Below are 25,966 nucleotides of genomic sequence, written 5' to 3'. Positions count from 1 at the left end.
TTCACTAAATGTAATTTTTTTTATTATGTACTTCCTTCCTTTGTAAACGGATTTGTTTAGAGAAACATGTATACAGTCTGAATTTTTGAAATAGCTCCTGACTTCAAAGAAATCTGTTTTCTCTTTTTCTGAAACCTCAGAACCCACCCTTTTCCTTTTTCATGGTCTTTCTGTTCCTATATTTGAGGTCTATAGTGCATCATCAGCTTATAAACTGTCAAATATTTTTTAACTTATTATTAAAAGAGAATTATTTTAACCCATTATTTTCTCTAGTTTTTTCATACATCATATATTATTGTTACTCTTCTACACATGTGCTATAATATTCATGTAAATGACAAATCATGTATAAGAGTTCAAAATCTAATGTAAAAGGACAAATATAACTATATAGGTATATAATTTTCATAATTCATATAATTGGTGTATATATGGTATATAACTTTTGCATCAGCAGATACCGTATACACTGACAGTTTTGTGATTACTGAAATGCAATAGTTACGATCTACTGCTGCTAAACATATGATATTAATTTGCTGCAGTATAATGACAGAATAGAATTTCAAATGGAAATCTGATGACAGAGATAGTTGAGTATTCTGTCAGTTTCAAGGATCTTCATAGCCAGACATATGGCAATTTATTTGAAGCTGATGACCAGTTCTATTTGTCAACTACAAGAAGTTGATTCCATCAGTTTTGTATTGTTTTGAATCACCAGATGGTACTTCTCCCTCTTCTTAAGACTTACCATCTGAGCATGTAGGAGTAAGATCTGGGAGAAGCATTTCCATCTGAACCGAGATGCTGTATGGATGTTGAGATCCTTACCAGTAATGAAGCACTTATCTTTTTTCAATCCCTCAATCCCTCTCCTTAGCTGAAAATATTCTTTCTCAAATTAGTTGTGAAGTGAAAAAAAAAAAAGTATTAGAAACCCCCCCACTTTTGTCAACACATATGCACTGCCTAGAGACATTTTCTAAAGGCATTCTTTCACATTCTCCACAAGACTATACTTAAAGCTGCACTTCTAACTTGAATAAAATAATATTGACAAAACAAAATAAAACTGTGTTGAAAAGTTAGCCCATTTCTAATCAACATTATAATTTTGCAGCTTTTATTCTAGTTCTAGCTCTTCAAATAATTTCTCTTCCGTTGTTTCCATGTGCAATCCACAGGTGAAAAAAAAAACCCAGAAGTGTATGCAGTGAAGTACTACCACGATTCATTATCATCACATACTAATGGAATATGTCAGTGGAAACACCATAAAGCAGTGTTTAAACATCATGTAGTGATTGTTTGATAATGTCTATAAATCACATTGCATACACATCTTTCACTCTCCTGCTTTCCTCTGTTACATGGATCAAGCATGGTGCTTCATTTGCTTTGTGACTTTGGGGAGAAGAGACAGGCTGATTTGTTGGGGGTTTTTTTCCTGCCTCAATTTCTTTCCTTCTTGTAGCTGCTTAAGGGAATAAGGAGTTGTACTGGTAAATCAATTTTGTGTGACAATCTGAAAAAAACGGGTTTTTCAGGAGGTAAGTTCAAGCAAAAGGAATTTTCCTCATATTGAAACCTCACTAAGGTTGCATGCAGCATCATGAAAAATCATTTGTTCAAGCATGACTCCTTACCTAAGTACCTGGGGACCTCTCTACCATTACTTGGTAGGAATACCTTTCAGTTATCACCTATTTTTACTAGCAGGCAAGTGAATATTTTTAGTGTTGAAGAGTTATAATATATCAGTTCTACACAAGAGTGGGACTTTATGAATATACACTGAGGTCTCAGTCACTGGTGAAAAACAAAACATTACCTATTTTTTTATCTCCCCAATATTTTATTTTTAAAAACAAATTATGAATAATGTTTCATGTACATTTATTGAGAATCATAATGAGCAAATACAAATAAAAATATATAAAAGAAAGGTATAAAATATCCATTGAAAATAAGTGTGAAAACTGTCACCACTGAGGAGTTTTGTCTTTTGGTTTTTTTGCAGTATGACCCACTTAAGTCCACAGTCTTTTTGTGTGATAAGCCTCTAGAGTGCTTCTGACATCAGAAGAGTTGTGAAGATGACAGCCAAAACTTTGGCCTCTAAGCCATCAGCCTACCCCAATAAAATCAAAGACAGCTTAGCACTCAGTTTTGAGCTCAGTAAACAAAGAATTAGACCTTGAGGCTTCAAACTTTGATAACAGGGATAACAAAAACAGCACCAAAAATCAACAGGTTATCTCCATGAAATAATCTCAGCAAACTTCTCTCCAAAATTATGTATAATCATTCATTGTAAAAACTGCTAGTGGACTAACTATTGGCAAAACCTCTTTAGGTTGGCTGGAGATTTTAGAGGGGCCGTTACATATGAAAAAAACAGAATTGGAAATTACTTTTGCACCTGATTCTCAGGAATCTAGTAATTTTTAAGTGCCTACAGCTGAAAAGAGGTATAGGACACTGAGTCAGAAGATTGTAAAAGACTGAAACAGTTACTTGTGTCAGTAAAATACACCCCCATGTTGTCTGCTTTAAAGCAACCCTTCATCCTTTATTATAAAAATCTCTGTTGTTGCAGAACTGTCTGTGTAAGTGCTCAGAAAGGCTGAATAGCCTTCATTCCATCTCTTGGTTTCATGCAGGGGGATTATGTTATTGATGCCCTCCCAAATTCTTATGAAAATGTCTATCATGAAGACTTGTAAGTAGAATTGATGCTCCATTTATAAATTACATGTTACTTCAAAACACACGGGATTAACTCTCCCTATATAGCTGAACTATACTGATGCTTCCCTTTCTTTTAAGTTTCTCTTTAGAAGACTCTTCTTTGAAGTTTTTATTTTCCCAGAAATGTTGGCAACATATATGAACAAAAAGTATCCATCAAATCTATAAAGCCTGGCAAGACTGGGAATTGTCACCATTCAGTTGTTAATCCTTGTTAAAACTTTTTAGGAGTAGACAGAGTATAAGAATATTTCTTCTTTAAAGTGCTTCAGACTCTTTCATCAATACACGTTAGATAAGCATTAAAAAGCCAACAGCAAATATTGTGTAACATGTGCTGGTGCATTGACTTGTCTTGCATTTAATTAGTCAATTAGTTTTGCATGAATTACCACAGTAATCTGAAACTACCTATTGCTACTAAATAAAGCTAAAAGGGAATAGAAAAACAGCACATTACCTGGCAGAGAGCTGCTGTCCAAGACAATAATCTGAACTTGATAGATACAGAGTCTTTGTTCAGTTAGAACATTTAAAGACTCTTTGGAGACCTGATTGGCTGATTATCACACATGATGTTTGGATGGTTTATTTTGTGTGACCAATTGCCAAACCAACAAGCTTCTCAAATTACTGAGGCACAAGAGGTTATGGTGAAGCTCAACATTCAGAACACAATCCCACAGAAGGGCATCCTTGTTCTCTGAATGCCACATTGCCTGTTCAGGGTTTCTTTCACAGTTTCATTGTCTGACATGCAGGATTTTTCCTTATCATCTTCAGGGCACATTCAAAAAAATTTTTAGATGATATAGTCTTTAAAATGAGTGCTAATATCTGGGGACCTTGAACATAGTTTGTGTCTAATTCTACAGGAGCTCAGCGTGTATAGTGATACTGGGTTGGAACTTGCCTTTTAACTTGCCTTACCTACAGTAATTGAAGATCAGCATTAAAATTATTTTGTTCAACAAATTAAAAATGTAATAAAAATGCTCTAAAGACCATCAGAAAAAACTTAAAATTAAAATTAGGGGCACTCACTGCAACTAACATGTTGCAAAAGTCCAATTTTTTTCTCATTTGAACAAAACTGTCCAGCAATTATAAGTAAACAAGCAATTAACTTTAACTTTTTTAGGCTGCTCCTTTAACAGTCATAGTACAAAACACTGAATTAGGTTTTATAGAGTAATTAGAAACTCTGTATTAATAAGCAATGCTAATCATGATAGTATTTAAAAAGCTATGATTTGCTGGAGATAATGCAGAATTTGCTGCAGAGCTCCAAAAATTATTTTCCATTATTTCTTAAATTTTACAAAGACTCATTATTTTTGTGTAGAAGAGAAAATTGAATCATCTGCAAAACTTATAAAAGAAATGCATACTTAGAAGGCAGGTTGTACCTTATACCAGATCATACATTCATTCAGAATTATGAGCAAAATGTTTTTCAGAGTTCACATCAAAAGCCTTTCCTTTTTAATTACAAAAGTGACCTTAACTATTTTGTTAACAAGGTGTATATGTCCTGACAACTGTTATTTTTCATTAGTCTCACACACCATACTGACTTTATCCCAAGAAATGCTGGAAAGGATGAAACTGCCTGGCCAAAGGAAACAGAAAAGCATTTTGATGACTCAGATTGGAAAAAAACTAAACTTTTTCTTGTCCTAGATATTCACTGAGCAACTGATATTAAAGCCTCAAAGCTCTTAGAAGTGCTTTGTTTGAGAATTTTAGGCAGTCTCTGGGACAGATTTTATGTAACAGCAAACTGCTGTTACTTTCACTGCCCACCACTTTGAATGTTCACAGAGGAAAAAGGCAATTCTCACAATATATTTCTTAGTTTATCTGAAAATAATGATGCTAATGATTATTTGCACTTCTAAGGGCTGTGGTAATCTCATATGAAAAGTGACATGAGGTCTCGAATTACTGGAAGCTCACCCAATAGAAAGTTGCTTAAAGAGAAAGACGAGACTTACCATGAGAAAGTATTATCATTTAATTGATCTCTGTACTGTCTAAAACTTTAATTTGAACCTGAAACAGTTCTTTCTGAAAGGATGAAATATACTGGAGATAATGCATGGCAGTGATAGGTGAGCCTCTAATGCCAAACTATGGGGAGGACTACTTGCAAGGGATGCTCATCTCAGCACTGAGGACAACTGCAGGAAGGGAACGTGTTTGCTGACACAAGCACATTAGAAGAGAACAACAAAGGAAGTAAACATGGGTTGCTGAATTCTGACAGAGACTCCATGATGACAACAATACCACATTTCCTACTATTGGAGAGAAGTAGGAAGGGAGGCATTGTTATTGCTGGATACCTTCTGTTAGATTTTGACAACTTGTGTTTAGTCCCAGGTACAGCTTCTCACTTGTGTCAGCAAAAGCGCTCTCCCCTGCTGTGCCGTTCGGTGGTAGGCCCTTCCTTCCACAGGATCCCCATCCCACCCCAGGTAGGGGAAGAGAAGATCATCTCTAGCCTCAAGATTTATGAATCTGTGAGAAACAGCCACAGAAAGAGGGATTACTAGCTGATACCATGGCAGTGCCCCTAGACAAATGAGGCTGCAGATGTCTTCTAGTAATGCTGATCGCATGGTCCACATGAACAAGCACAGCATAGCACCAGCTTGGCATCACGCTAAGGGACTATAGCTGCCTTTTGTCCATCCACTTCAGATAGAAATGAGAATGGCTAAAATCTGTGCCTACACCAAGGCTCAGCTTCTAATTTCAGGGAACTAAGCACGAGGTAGAAGGTCAGAACTAACGTTAAAGTGCGATTCTGAGCGACAGTGCTAATTGGTAAAGAGCATGCCAGTGGCAGGCAGCCGGCCTGCAGTTCACTGTCAGTTTGAACTTGACAAAAACAAAAGTTAATACTGTCTTGGACCATTGTCTTTAAAAATGTATCAATACCAAGAGGGCTATTACTCAACTCACTATATCATATGACACTAATATTGCAGTGTATTTGCAAATAATAATGGCAGTGGAGTTTTACATATAATACAAATCCAGCTACTCAAGAGTTCCTCTGAGAAAGGTGCTGGTTTACTGAAGCATAGCCAATATTAAATGTAACATTCCTTCCTGGAAAGAGACTGAGATTTTCTTCCAGGATCATAAGATCAAAGTGGTACAACTGAAGTAAGCTCATCATAACCATTTAGTCTGGATGCTGATCTGAACTTTAGCTCAGGTTTTCTCCTGACTAACATCTGCTTAAGTACAATGTCTGTTTATTAATAGACACTTAAAAAAAAAAGTCTTTTGCATAAAGTCATGTAATACTGTTAATATTGCAGCACAATTTTTCTTTCAGCCACAATCAAGGATGTTGGCCTTCCTGAAAGAATGGTTTACGTTTGCAGTGGTAATAGTACCTAAAGCTATATAGAGTTTGTTCTAATAATGGAGGTTTGGTTGTAAACTGTTTTCTGTTGGTGTGAACTTCTAAATGTTTTTTTTGGTCTAATCCCCTGCAAAACCTCAATTACTGGGTGATAATCTCCATTTCTCCTGTTTCTCCTACCAGTATATACTCTAGCTTTACACAATTTGGGGAAGATTTAAGCTTGTAATACAACTCTACAAGTTTGGTTTACGCACAATTTGTGACTTTGTCTGATTTAAGGGAGGGATTCTTCATAGCCATATTTTGACACTGACAGGGCTGACATCTGGATGTGATCTGGATACCTAGATTCCACTTACAGTCAGAAGGGAAGTACTGGCACACCTCTCACTAACCTGTTTTAGACATCTAATCTATAATGAGATGATATGTGGTCTCCAAGTGCCTATATCTCTCCATTATATAAAGTATATCTAGATAAGTTGCTCAAATATAGATACATATGATACTGAACTCTGTATTCAGATGAACCCAGCCCTATAGGTTCATAATACAGTTTCTCAGTACTGCAGTGGACTGAAAATAGTGACCCAGTTCCTTCTTTCATTTCAATACTTTTACATCTTAAGTCTTTTGGGTAGGACATATAATAAAAAGGGTTACCCTGTTTATTTAGCTCTTACAAAACAAGAATGTGAAAAATATATGTTTTGTTTTCTAAAAATGTTCTTTTTGTTTTCTTTCAAACAGATCCACAGCTTAACAGCATACTGTTGGAATCTGAAATTTTGCAATCTTTTCTGTATTACTGAGAAAAATATGTTCAGTTCAGCTGAGCAATGAGTCTCTGAAAAAACATGTGCTGCAATACCTATATTTTGTCTCTGTGTTTGTAAAATGTGCAACTCAGGAATGTTGCATCACAAACATTTTTGTGGTTATCATGGCTGCATAGAAGAAAATTTATGGAAGGTGCAGATAAACCGCTTTATGTACATACCATAGACAACTAATACTATCTTTTTTGAAAGTAAATATTCAAGTCAAGTCTTATGTAAAAAAGCGTAACAAAGCAACTACTTCACTGCATAAACCATCCAATTAAAACTTGAAATAACATCCAATGCCTTACAGAATGCACAGATTAGCTTACCTTATGTAAAGGCTGGACAGTTGCCCAGAGTTGTAGAAGTGGAGAGGCAGCATTTTTAGAACCAATTCAAGACTGTACTGATTACATTGCTAACAAGACATTAATTTTTATAATGGATAAATGCTATAATGTCTCATATTTTTATGGAATTTTGTGAGACTGTATTTTATTGTATATGAATATGTGGCATTCCAAAGTTCTATAAAAGTACCTGGTATTAAATACAATTTATTTTTTATAAATGTGGAAAAGAGGCAGCAGAATATATTTTATTCAGGCAACAAAATAGCTAGGGCTGTCTCTCTGATGATGTAGATACCAAATATGCATCAGGGACAGCTCAAAACTTAACAAAAAAACCCAGTAACTGTTTGCCCAAGATACTGCCAAGTCTTTTTGAATAAGCTCAAGAATTCCGTAGAAGATCCACTTGTGGAAGAAAGGGGAAAAAACAAAAAGGCAATAATAATTTTAAAACTATTCTCTGTGAATTATTTGAAAAGTATTATCATGCAAGCCTGAAGTTTTGTTGGCTTAGATAACTTAGATACACAAGAGCTTGAGTAATAAGAAATGCCGTAGGGTGTGACAGTACACAAGTTTGAGTGTGTTAAGTATGAAGGAAATTCAAATCAGAAAAGTATGCTGCATGTCACATTGCCCAGTATGCCAGCTTTTGGGCTGTTTCTTATCTGTTTCTGTGTAAGCATTCTTTTTCAGTGGGTAGTCTCAAAATAGTACGGAGTGAATGGAGAAAACAGTAAGGAACCATGAATGTAGAACAGCAGACCAGACCTGCTGTACCTGGACAATGTAAAACATAGATTTTCTCATCAGTCTCCAAAATGGTAATAACTCCTCTTTTGTATACCACCCTTCAGAATTAGCCAAACACACTGATGGGTTAAAAACCAACTGTGTACCAGTTGCAAACACAGAGGTTAAAGACTAATACCACTAGTTTCCTTCCTACCACCCGTACATTAGCTCTTATTGCAATGGCACTGTAATGAAAATGTATACTTCTCCACCAGTTCTTTAGTCTGCCAGCTCTCCCCCATGGCAGACACTGCTTCAGCCTGCTCCACAGAACACCCACTGCCCTCCCACCACTCTTCCTCCCTAATCCCCCAACCTAAAAGGCTGGTGGTCTCACCCCTCTTTGCTCTGACAGCTGTAGTAACTCAAAAACATGCCAGCATACAAAGTCCAAGGCAAGGAAAAACTACTCCATAAATGACTTATGGTTTATTCATCACAAAACTGGTATTTCAGGTTTCCCCTGGTTCCTTGATTTCCCTTCAGCTGTCCTCACTATCTTGTATTTAAATGTACCTTTAAGAATACATAAATAATCATACACAAAATAAAAGGATGCCATACCTAAAAAGTAACTTTTAAAGCTACTCTATCAGGGCAGAGTTTAGTTGTGATTATTTGACTATCACCTAAAGCCTTAAATAAAGAAGTATAAACTTGGTCACTAACATTCTTCCCTTTCTAAAACACTTCAGTAGTTCATTAAGAGCAAATATGTCCAAGTCACTAACACATGACTATAATTTTTCCATTTTGCTCATATCACTTCAGATTCTTGTACCAAATCCATCCCTTGTCTTTTACAAATTATTTGTGGGAAAGCACTCTTTGAGAATACTCAATGTATTCTTTTGAGTAGAAAAATACCTTTTTCTAGTCAGATCAAATAACGTATGTGAGCCTAGTTCAGTGGAACTGAGTGTATTCATGAGATTTACTGTGTATTAGAGACTAAACTGTGTTCTTCAGAGGGGAGAGGATGGTATGAGGACATTGCAAAATGCAAGTGAAAAGGATAATGAGCCTGAATGCAGTGGTATTACTGCCTTTGCTGGCATCTTAATTTTTAATGGTATGCACCTTGTGAAAGCCTGTAACTCTTACCTTTAATTTTGCAATCTCTGTTGTTGCACAGTTACTATGTTAACCAAAAATACGTGTTTCCCACCTGCAAGAATATGTTCTCTAATTTAAAGTTCATGATTTATGTACAGATACGTAAGTTGCTAAGTTTGTGTTATATCTGTTGGAGGTACACTCAGCTTTTAATCTGGATTTGGACTACAATTAAGAGAGGCATTTTAAACAAGTAAGCAATAAGTGTAGGTGTACATTATAGTGGGAAAAAATGACTAGGGTATATATTAATTAAACATGTAAGTACAGTGATAAAAATACTGAGCAATTGATGAAATAATTTTGTTTAATGACAAGGAGATATAACCCCTAGTGGTTAAAGGCTGTAGTATAATGTCTTTCTACTTTGCCTAGAGAGGTAGCTGTTTTGGCAGAAGCTTTCAGCCCTAAGGGATCAACTCTTGACTGTAGCATCTACAAGGGTAAAGCAGGTTTCTTTTTATGAGCAGAAATCCACACAAATCCTGCCAACTGAGGCTCCTCAGGAGACAGATACATTTTATGCAACTCCCAGCAGGCCCAAATACTGCAACAGTAGCCACCCTAGGTACATCTATTTGAGACAAATACAACACCTTTACCTGTGGCAGTTAAAAGATGCAGATCAATGCATAGTTTCACTGTAGCTCTACAGCAGCTATTTTGTGCACATGAGGTTATTTTAAAGACGGTGACCCTAGCACTAATACAAACCCCCTCTCAAAAGTCAGCTCAATGTCCACAAAAGAACTGCTCAATCTATTCTAATTCTGCTGTTGAATTTTAGGATCTAAATTAAACGCAGTCCTTTGACAGCGTCCACGTTGAGGCACAATGGGTTTTTTAGGTAGCTTATGCTGCTATGGCTCTCCTCAAAAGCAGGACAGAAAATGAGTCAGTGCATTGCTGGACTATCTGAGGATTAAAGCCCAGCAGCCTGACACCTTATATCATGCACCCTTCCTTCTTCCTCTACCTTTAAGACTTAGTGTCTTCTCATTGTTGTCACCAGACTTACCTAATGCTGCTTAAAAAAAATCACTGCTACATCCTCTGAGACCGGAAATTACCAGTTCTCTGAAGGAAAAAAAATTAATCAAAAAACCACCTTGGATAAGCTCTTCTCTCTTTAGGACAAGAGACAGTCTCTCCTGGTTCTCACACAGCAGAAAGTAGGCAGCCCATTTCTATACTCAGAAGGGCCCAGATAAACAGTTCTACCAAATAAATAAACAAACAGGGATTCCCTCTGTCAAGGTCACAGGAGCAGATGTAAATGAGCCTGGGAGCATGAGTTCAACCAAATACAAAAGGTTCTGTGCTCAGTGGGGATTGGTTAAATAATTCAGGTCCGATCTCTTAAGAAGACCAACAAAACCCATTCCCTTCTCAGTGGGGTAACAGAAGCAAACACACTAAGTTAATGAACACAGTAGGGATTGACCAAACAGTTCAAACTCCTCTTTGGAGCAGCACAAATTCCTATGCAGTAAACAACCTTAGCCACTTGACACATGAAAACAGAACTTACTCTGCTTTGGTTGGATGAGTGAAAACTTCCTTGATTACAGAAGTCCTTCAGTCTTTAGGGGGCTAAATTTACTATTAAATGCTGACTAAAAAATAATTTGTTTCTGACAATTCACATGCCAAGTCAAAGTAATGGTGCCAAAATGTCCTCTTCAAGTATTCAATCCCATTGTTTTCATAACTGGTCCAAATTCTACATCTCCTCACAGTCTCGTACTGCCAACATCCCCACTATTTCCACTATTCCTTCTATGCACCTTCTATCCAACTGTTCCAAAGAGGTCAAAAGGATCTTACAGAAAATACATACAAATGTTTATATGGCAGATCACTATAGGTTGTAAATACCATACTGCAACACTAGAACTTCCCAAAACAACAAAGCAATATACACGCACTATCTCTTCCAGTGCTTTCCTCATTTCCCCACTTCACCTCTCAGTATGCACCATGTTGCACAGAGTTCTTCCTATTTTCATATCACCTTGTGTATTTGTATATATATACACTCAATTATTACTATTAGAAAACTATCTACTCACTTTTGTATATTTAAGTGCCATAATGAGAAGGAAGTAGATGCTTTCTTGAGAGAACAGCAGAATGTGAGATTCTCTGCTTATAAAACAACTCTAACTGCTGTTCAAAGTACTTATAAAATAGGTTATTCAGCATACAATTATAACATCTGGTTTCGTCCAGTACATGTTGGTTACTAGAGAGGATTGATTTAAAAGTAGGATTTAATCTTCAGTTGTTAAGAGATAACAACCTACTTACCCAGGATACAGTAACACAGAAATTAGAGATCCTAATTTAGGTGGCTAATTTAGGTATCACAAGTCTACAGTCCTGCATGCAAAAATTATTGTAGCTACACAGGGATAAAACTGCTAAATGGGGGGAAAGAAAAAATAGTAAGGAAAAAATTTGTAACTACCTTAATAAAGTTAAAACCATATCTTAGATCCTTAATAAAACATATCATTTAGTGCAATTAAACTATCAACATAAGTATAATAATTTCAAAGTAATCTTGGATATGTCAACCTACAATAGCTTTGCTAATTTTTCAGAAAACAGATAAAAGAAAAAAAATCATGGTCTTACAGTTAAAATACATCTGCATTCAGAACAATATTACTTAAGTCACCATTCTACATATACAATATTTCAGCAATGCCAAAGTTTATCCAGAAGTGCAAGCTCATTACCTAGTAAAGCAACATCTTGTTTCATTAACCCCTTTCTATGCTATTCCATTCAGAAGAGGAATCTACTTTAATTGTGGAAATGACAGATTTCTGTATCCTATTACAACACAACTATTCTTTAACAATAAAAACCTTGCTATGGCCTACAATTAGCATACAGAAGTCATAAAAGCAAAAGGCAACATTCTCTCTATTCCTTTCTCAAAAACAAACAAATAAAAAAAAATTTAAAAATCTGAAGACAACAAAAACCCGCTCTGAAAACATAACACAACATTCCACTTCTGCTGCCTTGAAGATATATGCCTCTGTGAAATTCTTCAAAATAGTATCTTCTTAGGTTAATATCTCTCCCTTCTACTCTGTTTTCACCTTCTATATTTATTATTATTCTAAGGCTACATTTTCTTTGTGCCTTAATAATGACAACTGAAAGGCAGAATTAAAAACCAGAAGGATAAAGAATGCAAACATTTATAACTCTAAAAATAGCGTAGTAAAATACAAATATTGGTTACTATGGAGGAGCATCACTTGTGCAATATACAAGCTGTCCTACAAATGTGCATGTCTCAGAGTTTCCAGTTTTAGTGTGCAAAACCCAGTATGCCAGTAGGATGAGCAGAGCAGAATAGTAACTTGCTAGTTTACCTTGAGTTTTTTTCTTCTGATAAATGGGGAGAAGGACAAAGCTCTCACAGAAATAAAGATGGGAAGGGCAGAGAAGATGGACACATTAAAGCATTTATTTGAAACAGAGAAATCATTTTGGTAATCATTATGAGAAATAATTTCCATTTAACCTAATCAGGCAAGTCAAAGCAAGCAATCCAAAAGACTAAATGAGTCTTGAGAAGCAATCAAAAGAATCTCTTCAGCCATTAATGGGTGTAAACCACGAGTAACCCCTTTTAACCCAGTGGAACTGTACTGGAGGAAGAGAGCTCAAGCATGGACCTGGAGTCACACAAACAGAGGAAGTGCCAGTCAAGCAACACTAACATATTAAGTGAATGAGAGAAAACACCACAGTGCTTTTAGATGTCAGTTATAAATGCCCTACCTGGATTTCTCTACTTCATGTGAGCTTGGCCCTTGCGTTCATTAGCTTTGCTTATCAACCCCTTTCATTATACTAATATAGCTAAAACCAAAACAGACTACAGTCTGTGCATGGCACTAATAATGCTCTAGTGTTGTTATGTATGACTGAGGAAATAAGGCAAATTGAAATAATGCTCCCCCATATCCAGCATAACTACATCAAAACATCTCTTTTTGAGTAACTACATAAGAAAAACATAACAAAAAACTACCTTATGCCCCTAGCCAGCATAATTATATCTGCACGAGAAAAAGAAAACAGATCTCTTTTTCTTCGTATTCTTCACAAACACAAAGTATACTCCACGTTTTGTAAATACAGCATATTATGGTATATTCTTTTCTACCTATTTTCCTTAAATATACAACCCAGAGGTAAAAAAAAAAATACACAAGATTTTTTCATTTCTTGTTAAAATATGGTGTTGCAGTTTCTAATCATCGAGTCCCTTTATTCATCTTTTGTAGTGTTGGTGAGAAGGGAAAGAGATTGCTTAATGAAAGAAAGGGAGTTAGGATCCCTGTGTGATACAATGAGTAGAGACTTTACAAATTCCTCAGGGCAGAAAGAAATGCCTTAGTTTAATATTATGTATAAATTATTATAAAGATGAACATTCTAAAAATGGGTTGGTAATAGGATGATAGGCCCATTGCCTTCTTCAGCATCAAGCACCAATTTCCCTCCATAGTCTATTTTTTTTTCCACCTGGTCCCAGCTGCAACTCCCTTGCTCATCCAGCTTGAGTCTCTGCCCTATACACACTTTTTTCTGCCTCTGAAACCAGTCTTCAGTTCCAGTTTGCAGTTTATATCTAACCAATTTTCACTTCTAACACCAGCAGAAAGCACTGATGAGAACACACGGTCCAGTACCCAGATTCAGACCCAAATCCATCCCTGGCAGAGCATGCAAAAGCAGTTAAACTCTAGAAAAGATTTGTTCAGTGGACAGTATACTCAGCAAAGGCAGAATTGTCAAGGAATTTACCAATTACAATTGTTAAGAAATCAGACACCTACATTACTATGGGGAGCTTATTTGCATCACTAAGTGGTTCCTTTTTTTATTTTGTTTTGTGAACTTGCTCTGAGGGCTATATTAAGAATGCAAACTATAGGGGCTCAATTTAGTTATCATATTTTAATTTTAATTCAATTTTAATTCAATAACATGGAAAACTGTTGAAACATCCTACATAAAATGTTTCCAATTTCCATCTCTTAATAAAAAGTCAGCAAAGAAAAGCAGCTATGTCTCTCAGAAGCCAGGTTCTTACAGCTGGTAGTTTGAATACAGTCTTATGTTACTACAAAAACTCTAATCCTCACTGCCAAATATTTATATTGTTATGCCAGAGATTTGAAAAGAATGTCACAAAGCACCTAATTTCTAATGTTTAAAAAACCACTCTAATACAAAAGCACATGCTGAAAGTAGGCACATTTCTCTGTGTGCAATACTAATCAAATACATCGCAGTAGGAATTGATTAAGTTTTTAAAAAATCAAATATGCATTTTGCATGTATGCTTTTCTCATTTTTGTCAGCACAGAAATGGTGAGTTCTCTTTCATTTGTTTCTTTGTGGGTTTAGTCCTTCGTTCTTGCTATTTCTTGATTTCAGAAAACAAGCGCTGAGAAGTACAAATCTGAAGCTGACACTGAGTTTGAAACTAACACAAGAGACAAATTCAGATTTCATCTTTTTTTGTTTCTTTTTTTGCTTGTACCATAAACTGCAAGAATGTCTAAGTGCTGAGTAGCAAGCATGAATGCTAAAAACTTAATTAATCTATTTCTCTAAAAAAAAAAAGAATCTATCTTTTGGCATGATGTACTGCTGTTTTGTGACAGATTTTACTAATTTCTATTAGTAAAACTGCAAAACACATGCAGAAGGCAATGTACATCATTGCACTGCCAGTACCACCACTGCAGTGACACCAAATGGCTAAAGTTCTTCGATTCCAAAGACATTTTGAACCCCATTACAACCCTTCGTTATATGTGCTATCCCTAGGTGCCAAACTTGGGAGTACAGCCAAGAGTTTGCTCAGACTGAGAACACATGATTGAAGGACACTACACAATGGTCATGCCTGAAGCAGGAGTCTTGACAGAAGGTGTAGCAGGATGAGCTACTCTAAGGGACCAAAATTTTAAAAAATATATAAAAATAAGAAAAGCCATAAAATACAGTTATTCTGTGCAACATGCTTTCTTAATGTTCCCACAACACTTTGTTTATCACCTACAGTTGAGTCTTCCACTTGAAAACCTTAAAGAGAAATAAAAGTGAAATAACTACCAAGCTTGCTGTAAGAACAACTGAAGTCTTCTTTTGGGGGCTACAAATATTCATGTTGAAAGAAAACAAACATTGTTAAAACAATCTTGCATGTTTGGACAACTCCAGCTGCAGAGTTTTATGCTTTAGCCATTTTATGTGGTTTGATGTTGTTTATATCTTTCATAGGAACCATATGAAAAGAAAGTCAAATCCACCTATTCTCAAATATTCAAACTTCTACAATGTTTAGGTATCCTGTAGTTTTTTGATAGCTGACTTAAAAGTACAAGTTTCCTACAGTAAAGTTATTAAATAATGGTCAGTCTTCGCGAGCGAAGATCCGGGGAAGGTCTTTCCACCTTCCAGCCTGCGCATTGGATTTTTTAGGTGAGACACAGTGTGCGCGGAACTGAGCCCACCCTTTAATCCTAAGGTTCATCTGCCGGGGCCAAGCGAGCTTGGACGGTGGCAGCGAGGTCCTCAGGACGTAGGTGGGTTGCCTTTAAGGGCTAACGAGCCCCACCTGCCCGGGAGTGGCCCTGACCGGGAATCGAACCCGGGTCTCGGCGGTGATAGCGCCGCGCCTTTACCACTAGACCACCAGGGGCTCCAGTAAAGTTATTACGCAATTTTATATGATTTACACTATTATTCAGAGCACTGCTTTCTTGTTGGTTGGAACTGAAATATATTTAATAATACATATTCAGTAATCATGACACAAGTTGAAAGAAAACGCATCAGCACCAAATGAAAATAAAAATCTGGCTTAAGTTTGTTCTCTAGTGCTTCCTGATTTTATGAATTAACATTAATTCCATTTCTTAAGATCTTAAGTCTTACAACCACGAAGGAAAAGAGTATATGATAATAAGTCTCCATTCTTTTCCTCCTTTGTTTTTGGGGAACTTTTGAAAGTGCCCTACCAGTGTTAATATACTTTTGGAATATTCATTTTTTATCAGCAAATGCTCTTCATTCACCCCTCTGATGACACATTATTGCAAGTGTCATGAGGCAGGAAAGCACCACATCCAGAAAAAAAAATATATTACCACAGAACTGGAAGCTTGACCTTGAAGAGATATAAATAAAGAAACTACTTAAAGACAGTGCATAAACTAAAACTAAAAATAAAATCTTCAAAAGAAGGAGCTGAACATGATCAATTTCCACTCCCTCTTCCTGACACAAATACTATTAATTAAATATCTTAAGATTGCAAAGATAAAACCAAATTGTGACTTGTTCTAGTTTGCCAGCCACTGTGACCTGCTTAGGTAGCCCTTTGCTCTTCAATAAGAGTTTAACATTATTTTGATTGTTTGATCATAAGACTAAGAGCTACAAAAAATATTGGACAGATTGTAAAGTCAAATAGAGCTCCACAGTCAGTTTGTCCAACATCTTCTACTCCTTAAGTCATGGAATAATATCTCCTTAGTCCTATAACCCAATAACTTTTGTTTCAATACTGCAAACTTTTCTTCAAATGTTCCAAGATTCAAAATAAAATTACAAAAGTTGACCTAACAGCTCACAAATACATTCAAGTCAAGGAATGTAGGTTTGGACTGAGATGCATATATGGAACTCAGCCAGTTTCTCGTTTTCATTTGACACATAAAACAGATGGTCAGTGACCTCCTATTTTCCTATCTAACCTCCTCCTTAGTTCTGTGCAAATATTATGCCATATATATTACACAAACAGACACAGAAACTGGTAATATTTTCTATCAATGATTTATAGCTATGACCTAACACTTTTTAAATAAAAATCAAAATATAATTACATTTTTCTAATTATTCCAATCTTGGAACAAATTTCATTTAGCAGCACAGATTATTAGCATGGCCCAAGAACATTCTTCTTGATCCTCACATAAGAAAATTGACAGCTTTAATTCTGGCAAATGGTGTTAAGGGATATAATTAATAGAGAATTCTATTCAGACACCTTCCTTGCTAAAGCAAAATCCTCATCAAGAAAAATGCATCTCTACAAAAGTATCATGTGATGTTGCAATAGGAGATAAAATCAGGTGACTGTAGTCCCTTTCCTTGAACTGAAATAGGTCCAGTAATAGCCAGAGTGACTGAAAACAAAACAACCTGCCTATCGTAAAAAGAGGACAAGATAATTTAATTAAGAAACAAAGGTTACTAAAGAGGACTTTTTCTAAAATGAATAAAAACAATGAGTGCCCGAAAAATATATTAAAAAAGAAGCATGGTGTAGTGAACCAAATCCAAGAAAGAAAAGCAATGAAAGAAAAACAATTCTAAAAAACACCAGCTCGTGATTTAAGAATTACTCTTCTCTCTCCCTTAACTTGCCTGTCCATAAATTTAGGCTGCCAAAAGGATCAGCTGCCTCCATAAAATTTGGATTTTAAAATGAGGATTTTGCCATAGTAAGAGCTGAATGAGCTTAAGTCCTATATATACTACAGAGAAGTGACAGATGGAATTGAGTTAAAGAGCTGGAAGGAGAGACTTTTTTAATATACTATTAATGATGCATTCATTTACAGTGCAAATTGCTGAAACGGAATTCCTTCACTCTTTACTGCAGCTGCAGAGTCTCAATATTTAACTACATTGAGAGGTTGTTTGTTTGTTTGTTTGTTTAATTTCCCTTCGTAATATTTCAAAGTCTCCCCCTTTAGACGTAAAATACCTGTTCAGATTAGTGTATCACTACACAATCTGACGAGTTTGCCTATCTGTGCCAATTTGGTTTTCCACCATCTATGAAGACCTTCCATGAAGGCCACAGTTAGTATTTAGGCTATTCCACCATGCAGAAGGAGTGGATATTCAGCACTAATACTCAAGTATAATATTCAGAATTAGCAGACAATAATGGAAGGAGAAAGGAGAGAAATGATTTAAAAATAAGAGAATCACTTGTGCATTATTCCCATATTTAATACTGGTACATAAAAGAATATGCAGAATTACCCTCCAATGGAAGCTGCAAGCACCCATTTCATTACTATTTGATCAGTAACTTGAGAACCACAGATGGAATTCACTATGGAAACAGGAGTGATTATTACGGAGACCAACCAAAGAAGAAGGGACACCTTCATGAGGCATCAGCTTCCTTCAGTTTCTTTTTCCCAAAACACTTTTCAATAACACTTTCAGTGAAACTCTTACTGAAGGCTCAGGCTGGCATCTGGAAGTTATTCTGTTTTGTTTTGCTTTCCTATCCACCTCACTGGAAAAGCAGTGGAGAACCTGTGTCAGTTCTGTGACCCTGCAGGACTGAGAGGTAATGTGTCCTCCCAGGCACATCTGGGGACACTCTGGAACATGAACAGAGGAACTTCTCAGTCTTTTCTAAGACTCATTGCCTTTTAGGGGCCATTTCAACAAGCATGAACCTGGGACAATTGCTCCTCACCAAGGAGACTCTTCAGACCATTCCCTTCAAGGACTGTGTGCTAGCAGAGGTCAAGTAAAGAGAATGATGAAGAAGTATTTTCCTGGCTCTGGTACCAGTTACACCAGCAGCTCTGTACAGAGCCATTAACTAAAGTCAGCGTTTCGAGATAATAATGCTAGAGTTGTGGGGCTCAGAGCAGCCCAGAGCAGGGAAACCAGCGCTGCAGCTGCATGGAGCAACAGCAGCTCCATCCAGATCCACCTCCTCCAAGGTCACCTCGACCACAGAGCTTCTTGCAGGCCCGTCTCTGATGACGGCAAGCGCGGCGGTACGTTTTTTGCTGCTCCCCGCCCATATTTCCCAGCGGAGCTCCCCGGGGCGGCGGGGGGCCCGTACCACGGCTCCGCTCGTGGTGGGCGCTGCCGAAGGGCGCGGGGATGCGGCGAAAGGCGGCCTCGGCACTGTGCTCGCCGCCCCGCGGGATGCGCGCAACGGCGCGGGGGCGGGATCGCTCCTTGCTCCCCCCAGAGCCGCGGCCCCGGCCCGGCCCCGCCGCCCGCCTCCCTCCCTGCCCCGCTGTCAGAGCCGGCCGCCGCGGGGCAGCGGGGCACGGCGTGGGTACGGCGTCTCCCTGCGGTGGCTGCTTTGGTACCGGGGGCGGCGGCTGCGCCCCACGCGGGGTCCGTTCGTCTATCCATCCATCCATCCATCTGTCCATCCATCCATCCCTGCGTGGGCGGCGGCTCGTGTGTGTGTGTGTGTGCGACTGACAGTGCGGCGCGCACAGCGCGGGGCAGCCGCCCGCTCGCAGCCTGCCGGGGCACGGCGGCGCGCCCCGGCTGCGGCAGCCCCTTCTCCGTCCCCCGGAGCCCTCCCCAGTGGGGGCGACCTCAGCGGCCTCGCTGCTCGTCCTCCTCCTCCCTCCTGGCGGGTAGGTTACGTTACCTGGTCTCTAGCTCGGGCTGGATCTAATCTCGCGGCCGCCGCCGGCTCCTCTCCCTGCCGCGGGTGCGAGTGGGGGAATTAATTTATTTATTTTCCATGAGGTGCCCTCGGCAGCGGGAGAGCCCGGGCCGGGCGGCAGGGAGGGAGGCCTGGATGCTGCTGAGGGGCCGACGGGGCGCCCCTGTCCCGGGAGTGCTGCCGGGGAGCGGCCGAGACGCTTCAGCACCGGCTCGGGGGGGCGGGGGCTGCGGAGGAGACGCCTCTCGGGCTGCCCAACCCGGCTCCGCCGGGCCGGCGGGGGCGCGGCGCCCGGCCCGGGGAGAAGGGGATGGAACCAGCGCCAGCGGGAGGTGGGGTGGGACGAGACGGTACGGGATGTACCGCGCCGTACCGGGCTAGGGCGGGCGGGCAGCGCCGGGCCTCCGCGCCACCTGGAGCCAGGCGTGAGCCCTCCCTGCCCACCTGCCCGCCCCGCGGCACCCAGAGCCGCTACGTTCTCCAGTAATTCTTTCCTTAAGGCTAAAATCCTGCAGTGAAAGAAATAAACATATAATTGCATTATTAAAGCCTTAACCATCATGCCTATTCTTATGCATAAAGATTGCACATTATGTACAATACTTAAAGTAGCGTGAGGAGGCTGGAATAATTAAGGTTGTTGACCCTGTGTTGCAAAATGTACAAAAGGAAATGGGATTATCATAGTATTATATTTAAAAAACAAATAAACAAACAAAACTTTATTGTATGCACTTTGTTAGTGAGAACTTTATGAATAGGATCTTTACAGGCATGTAAAGGAACTGAGACTGCCTGTGTATGGATAGAAGGGATATTCTAGTTTGCTGAGCTGCTAGTGAAGGAGGGAAAGACTTGAACTTGTACAGTTTATTTTTGTCTGTTTATTTTTCATTAATAACATTTGAATCCCTTAGCTGGCATCAGCCCAAAAAGTTTAGAAAAATAATCTGGAAAGGAGCATATCACCCCTCAAAAAAGTGGCAACATGAATGGCAATATCCGTTACACATTCAAGAATCCATCCACAGATGACTACCATCTGAAGCACAAGTTAACAGAAATCAGGTTTCTTTGGCTCCTTTTCTTATGAATCAGTTTCCTTTTATGTGAGAAGTGTTATTAATTTTTCTGTGTTTTAAACTACAATCAATAAAGACCTGCAGATACCAGTAATGTAACATTTTATCCTTCATTCATTCTTTAGGTTGCTATTGTTATAATTTATGTATCATCTGCTTCCAGGGCAAGTTTTTCAGATTCAGGAGAGAATACTTTGTCACGTGTTTGTAAAGCAGCCAGGTCTCTACAGTCTCTGGGCAGATTCTGGCACTGTACTCATAAGGAGCAGTAAGTAGTTCACTGGTAGAGACAGCAAAAACACTGTTCTTCCTGAAACAAACTGAACAGTTTGGAATAATTTTTTGACATTGCATAAACTGAGTAATACTTGAGTTACATATCTGAGTCCAGGGACATTTTTAGAAGCAAACATGGTGACTGACAGGGCAGCTTGTGTAAGTCACAGTTACAGTAATTTAGGTAGCAGTGTCAGCCATCTCTTGCGCAAGTGTGTGAAAGGAGCCTGTGCCCAGCATCCTCACAGCACGGTATCTGTCCAGGCAGCACTTTGCACTACAGGCTTTGGGGTCCACTAAGGGGCCCTCTAAGACCCACAAGGGGCCCACTAAGCCAGTTGGAGGAAAGAAGAAATGTTAAGCTGTGACTCTTAGGCATGCAAGCAAAGAAAACTTGGTACCAATGCCCATGACCAAACTCTTCTAGGCAGGCCCACAATTACAGGATTAAAAATGTGTAAATTATGATGAAATCTGATGAACAGTCTTTCATAGAAAAGCTACTAGTGCTGAAATCAAAGCCATATACTTGGCCTTTCAGTAGTCTTAAGCTCTCCTGTATATTTGAACACTTTGTGTGCCCTGAAGGAAATTGTAGGCCATCTAGGACATCAGACAGTTCCTTTAAAATGCCTAGCATGTCTACATTGCCATTTACAGTGAAATATTACAGATTACACGCTGGTTTATATAATGTTCAGAGAGTGATTTTCGAAGGGAGATGAAAATAAATACATGAATATAGAAATGATACCTCTTTTTCATTGCATATTTCTATTGAAAACAAAGGGATCCAGGAGGGATGGACAGACTTCAAGAAGGAAGTCTTGAATGAACAGGAGCAGGCTGTCCCAGTGTGCAGAAAGGCAAGCCAGTGGGGAAGACAGCCAGTCTGGCTGAATAGGGAGATTTTGAAGGAAATTAGGGAAAAAAGAGAGTTTACCGACTATGCAAAAAGGGCTGGCTACTCATGAAGAATTTAGGAATATAGTTACGTCATGTAGAAAGAAAATAAGAGAGACAAAGGCACAATTTAAACTCAGTCTAGCCACTTTTGTTAGGGATAACAAGAAATGCTTCTACATATACATCAATAGCAAAACAAGGGGCAAGGAAAACCTCCATTCTTTGTTGGACATGGGGGGGGAACATAGTCACCAAAGATGACAAAAAGGCTAAGGTACTTAACACCTTCTTTGCCTCAGTTTTCAACAGTAAGACAGGTTGCCCTCAGGACAAGTGGCCTCTGGAGCTGGTAGACAGAGACAGGAAGTCAAATATCCCCCCTGTAAATCCAGGAGGGAACAGTCAGTGACCTGCTGAGCCACTTGGATCCTCACAAGTCTATGGGACCAGATGGGATCCATCCAAGGGTGATGAGGGAGCTGGCACAAGAGCTTGCCAAGCCACTCTCTATCATTTACCAACAGCCCTGGCTCACTGGGGAGGTCCCAGATGATTGGAAGTTGGTGAATGTCATGCCCATCCACAAAAAGGGTTGGAAGGAGGACCTGGGAAACTCCAGGCCTGTCAGCCTGACCTCAGTACCAGGCAAGGTCACGAAGTAGATCATCCTAAGTGCAATCACACAATACCTACAAGATGGACAAGGGATCAGACCTAGACAGCACGGGTTTAGGAAGGGCAGGTCCTGTCTGACCAACCTGATTTCCTTTTATTACCAGGTGACCTGCCTGGTGGATGAGGGGAAGGCTGTGGATGGAGTCTGTCTGGACTTCAGCAAAGCCTTTGACACTGCCTCCCACAGCATACTCCTGGAAAAACTGGAAGTCCATGGCTTGGACAGGTGGCACTCTCTGCTGGGTTAAGAACTGGCTGGAGGGCCGGGCCCAGAGAGTGCTGGTGAACGGGGCTGCATCCAGCTGGTGGCCGGTCACCAGTGGTGTCCCCCAGGGATCAGTGCTGGGTCCAGTTCTGTTTAATACCTTTAATGATGATCTGGATGAGGGGATTGAGTCCACCATTAGCAAATTTGCAGATGACACCAAGTTAGGAGGGAGTGTTGATCTGCTGGAAGGCAGGAGGTTCTTCAGAGGAACCTGGAAAAGCTGAAGAGATGGTCTGATTCCAACAGGATGAGGTTCAATAAGGCCAAGTGCCGGGTTCTGCATTTTGACCACAACAACCCCTTGCAGCACTACAGGCTGGGCACAGAGAGGCTGGAGAACAGCCAGGTAGAAAGGGACCTGGGAGTTTGGATTGACAGGAAGCTGAACATGAGCCAGCAGTGTGCCCAGGTGGCCAAGAAGGCCAATGGCATCCTGGTCTGCATCAAGAACAGTGTGGCCAGCAGGAGCAGGGAAGTGATCCTTCCCCTGTACTCAGTGCTGGTGAGGCCACATCTGGAGTGCTGTGCCAGTTCTGGGCCCCTCATTTCAGGAAGGATATTGAGGGGCTGGAACAGGTCCAGAGAAGAGCAACCAGGCTGGTGAAGGGACTCAAACACAAGTCTCTGTGAGGAGAGGCTGAGGGAGCTGGGGTTGTTTAGCCTGGAGAAGAGGAGACTCAGGGGAGACTTCATCACTCTCCACAACTACCTAAAAGGAGATTGTAGCCAGGTGGAGATCAGTCTCTTCTCCCAGGCAACTATCACTAAGACAAGAGGGCACAGGCTTAAGCTCTGTCAGGGGAGGTTTAGGTTCCATATTAGGAAGAAATTCTTTACAGAGGGGGTAATCAGACATTGGAATGGGCTGCCCAGAGAGGTGGTGAATTCACTGTCTTTGGAGGTTTTTAAGATGAGACTGGATGTGGCACTGAGTGCCATGGTCTAATAACCATGGTAGTGTTGGATCAAGGGTTGGACTTGATCCCAGACGTCTTTTCCAACCTGATTGATTCTATGATTTCCTCCACTGGTATGCCTTAACTATTATACTTATATAGACATAAATATATACTTTCTTAAATTTATAAATTTGTACAATGTATGTTATAGACAATAAATTTTACATAGTGATATCTGTGATAAGGTAAATCACATACACAGGATTTGCTGTACTACATAGTACATGCATGCTATGTATGTAGCTGCATGCTATGTAAAACAGGTTACATACAACACAAATTGAGGTATTCTGTACTTACAAATAAATGTTGATTTATTGTACTGCATATATTAATATCTATATAGATTATATTAGTCTATGTTAACCATTACATGGATGCACATGTTTTTTTGTATATACATATGTGCCTCATAGCTTCTTTCAATACCTCTTTTCAGAACACCCTCTTTAGGAAACATGTATGCATCTTAATTGCCTTACTGTTTTCATTCGGCATTTTTCCAGTGTTGGTGTACCTTTGTTCTAGGAAGCCCATTATTGAAAGTAAAAATGTTCATAGCTACCCTCTTGTTTGTGGTTGTGTGTTGTTCCGGCCTACACAGGATTACGTTTTGGTTATGTTCTGTTTTTTTCTTGATAGGTTTTGGTTGCATATATACCCAACTCAAACTTCTCTCATGTCCATGAGCAGGTTGCTGGGGTGCACATTCTTTTCATTTCTAACTGATACACAGGACAGTGTTATAAATATTATACTGGTGAATCATATAGGCCACCTTCTGTGAGCTTTATATTAACAACTAATAAACATTAACCTGTGTCTCACTCCACCCTCATTCATCCACACAAATAGCTCTGTTATTACTCTAAAATTTAATCCTAGTCCTGTTAGTGAACAAGATACATATACTTCCAGTTTTGTGATAGGATTCATATAAATATGATTAGGGAGTAGAATTCTAATGATAATGTATAGCCAAAGTATGTCTATTCTAGGCCCAATAAAATTCTTCTCTTTTACAGCTCACGGTGACAGAGAACACAGCACATTGTAACTACAGAAATAGACTTGACTGTGAAAGATCTCTATCAAACCTCAAAGAGAATTTGAGGCAGCTGGTAGTTATCAGCTGAAGCACGTAGTCAGTAGAAGTGTAGAAGATAAGTAGATAATTGAAAACCAATATGGAAACCTGGGAGAGGTAATAAGCCTCTCTTCTAGAGGGGAGGCAACTGCTCAGGTAGGTCAGTGATAAAATCAACTCCCAGATCAGTGTTGTGTCTAATACTACTGAAAATACAGTGGGAGTTCATACTGTCATGACTGAAGTAGTAGTCAAGTTGTTGTTGGAAATGTCATTTGGTGTATTCATTTATGCAAATCAGTATTGCAGTAGAGTGAAGAAGGATCATACTGCTGAAAGAGAAAGAAAGGTAACCAAAATCCTAGGAGCACCATGGCCCTCTTCTAAATTACAGTTACCAAAATAGATAATCAGTTCCACCCTCTTCTTACCCTCCATGCTGGTTTATCTCAGCTGCCATCTAACCATCACATAGTATTCCTGCCGTACTGACCATAGTCCTCTGTGGGGCAGGTGATTACTTTTTTGTGTAACTTCTATTTATATTAAAATAATGGAACTATTCTGTTTTCTCTACCATGAGCACAGAGAATGGAGGGGAAGGCCCACGTCTACAAGTAAAAGAATGTGTTGATCTTAGTTGCTCCATTTTGAAACAGTCTTAAAAACAATCTTTTTCTCCATGTCACTCTTATGATTCTCAAATTCCTGTCTGCCGAAAGTGTGAAATCTTGCATGCACATGCAAGGAAACTAGTACCATTTGGTAACTCTTCTTGCTGTTGATGGTACGGAGATAGCACGAGGAAATATTTTTATGAGAGTGGGTGCAGAAAAGAAGTCTTTGGCACATAGTCAAAAAGAAAGTAGCATTTTTCCACCAGAGAAGTGTTTGAATTAATCCACTGATATCTGTCTTTATTTTGTTAAACAAATCAGGTGGACCACAGGAAATAGCTGATGACAATGTAATATTAATTCTT

General features: G+C 39.2%; 1 protein-coding gene across 2 annotated transcripts in view; it reads right to left on the bottom strand.

Moving 5' to 3' along the window:
- The window catches only part of SLC16A7 (solute carrier family 16 member 7), a 79,554-nt gene extending 59,611 nt beyond the window's left edge, over window positions 1-19,943 (bottom strand). The window contains exon 1 of one of the 2 annotated variants that reach the window (XM_050324771.1): window positions 19,714-19,943. The gene's annotated coding sequence lies outside the window, so the exon portion shown is untranslated. Of the gene's footprint in view, window positions 1-3,217; window positions 3,276-19,713 lie in introns of those variants that run through there. The other variant, XM_050324773.1, reaches the window with a different exon arrangement.
- Window positions 19,944-25,966: the final 6,023 nt, after the last annotated feature.

Source organism: Myiozetetes cayanensis, unplaced genomic scaffold (assembly GCF_022539395.1).
Source record: "Myiozetetes cayanensis isolate MyiCay16 unplaced genomic scaffold, myiCay2020 scf3, whole genome shotgun sequence".
Taxonomy (NCBI): Eukaryota; Metazoa; Chordata; class Aves; order Passeriformes; family Tyrannidae; genus Myiozetetes; species Myiozetetes cayanensis.
Note: the sequence above shows the minus strand (reverse complement) of the source record. Positions and strands in the feature narration are given on the sequence as shown.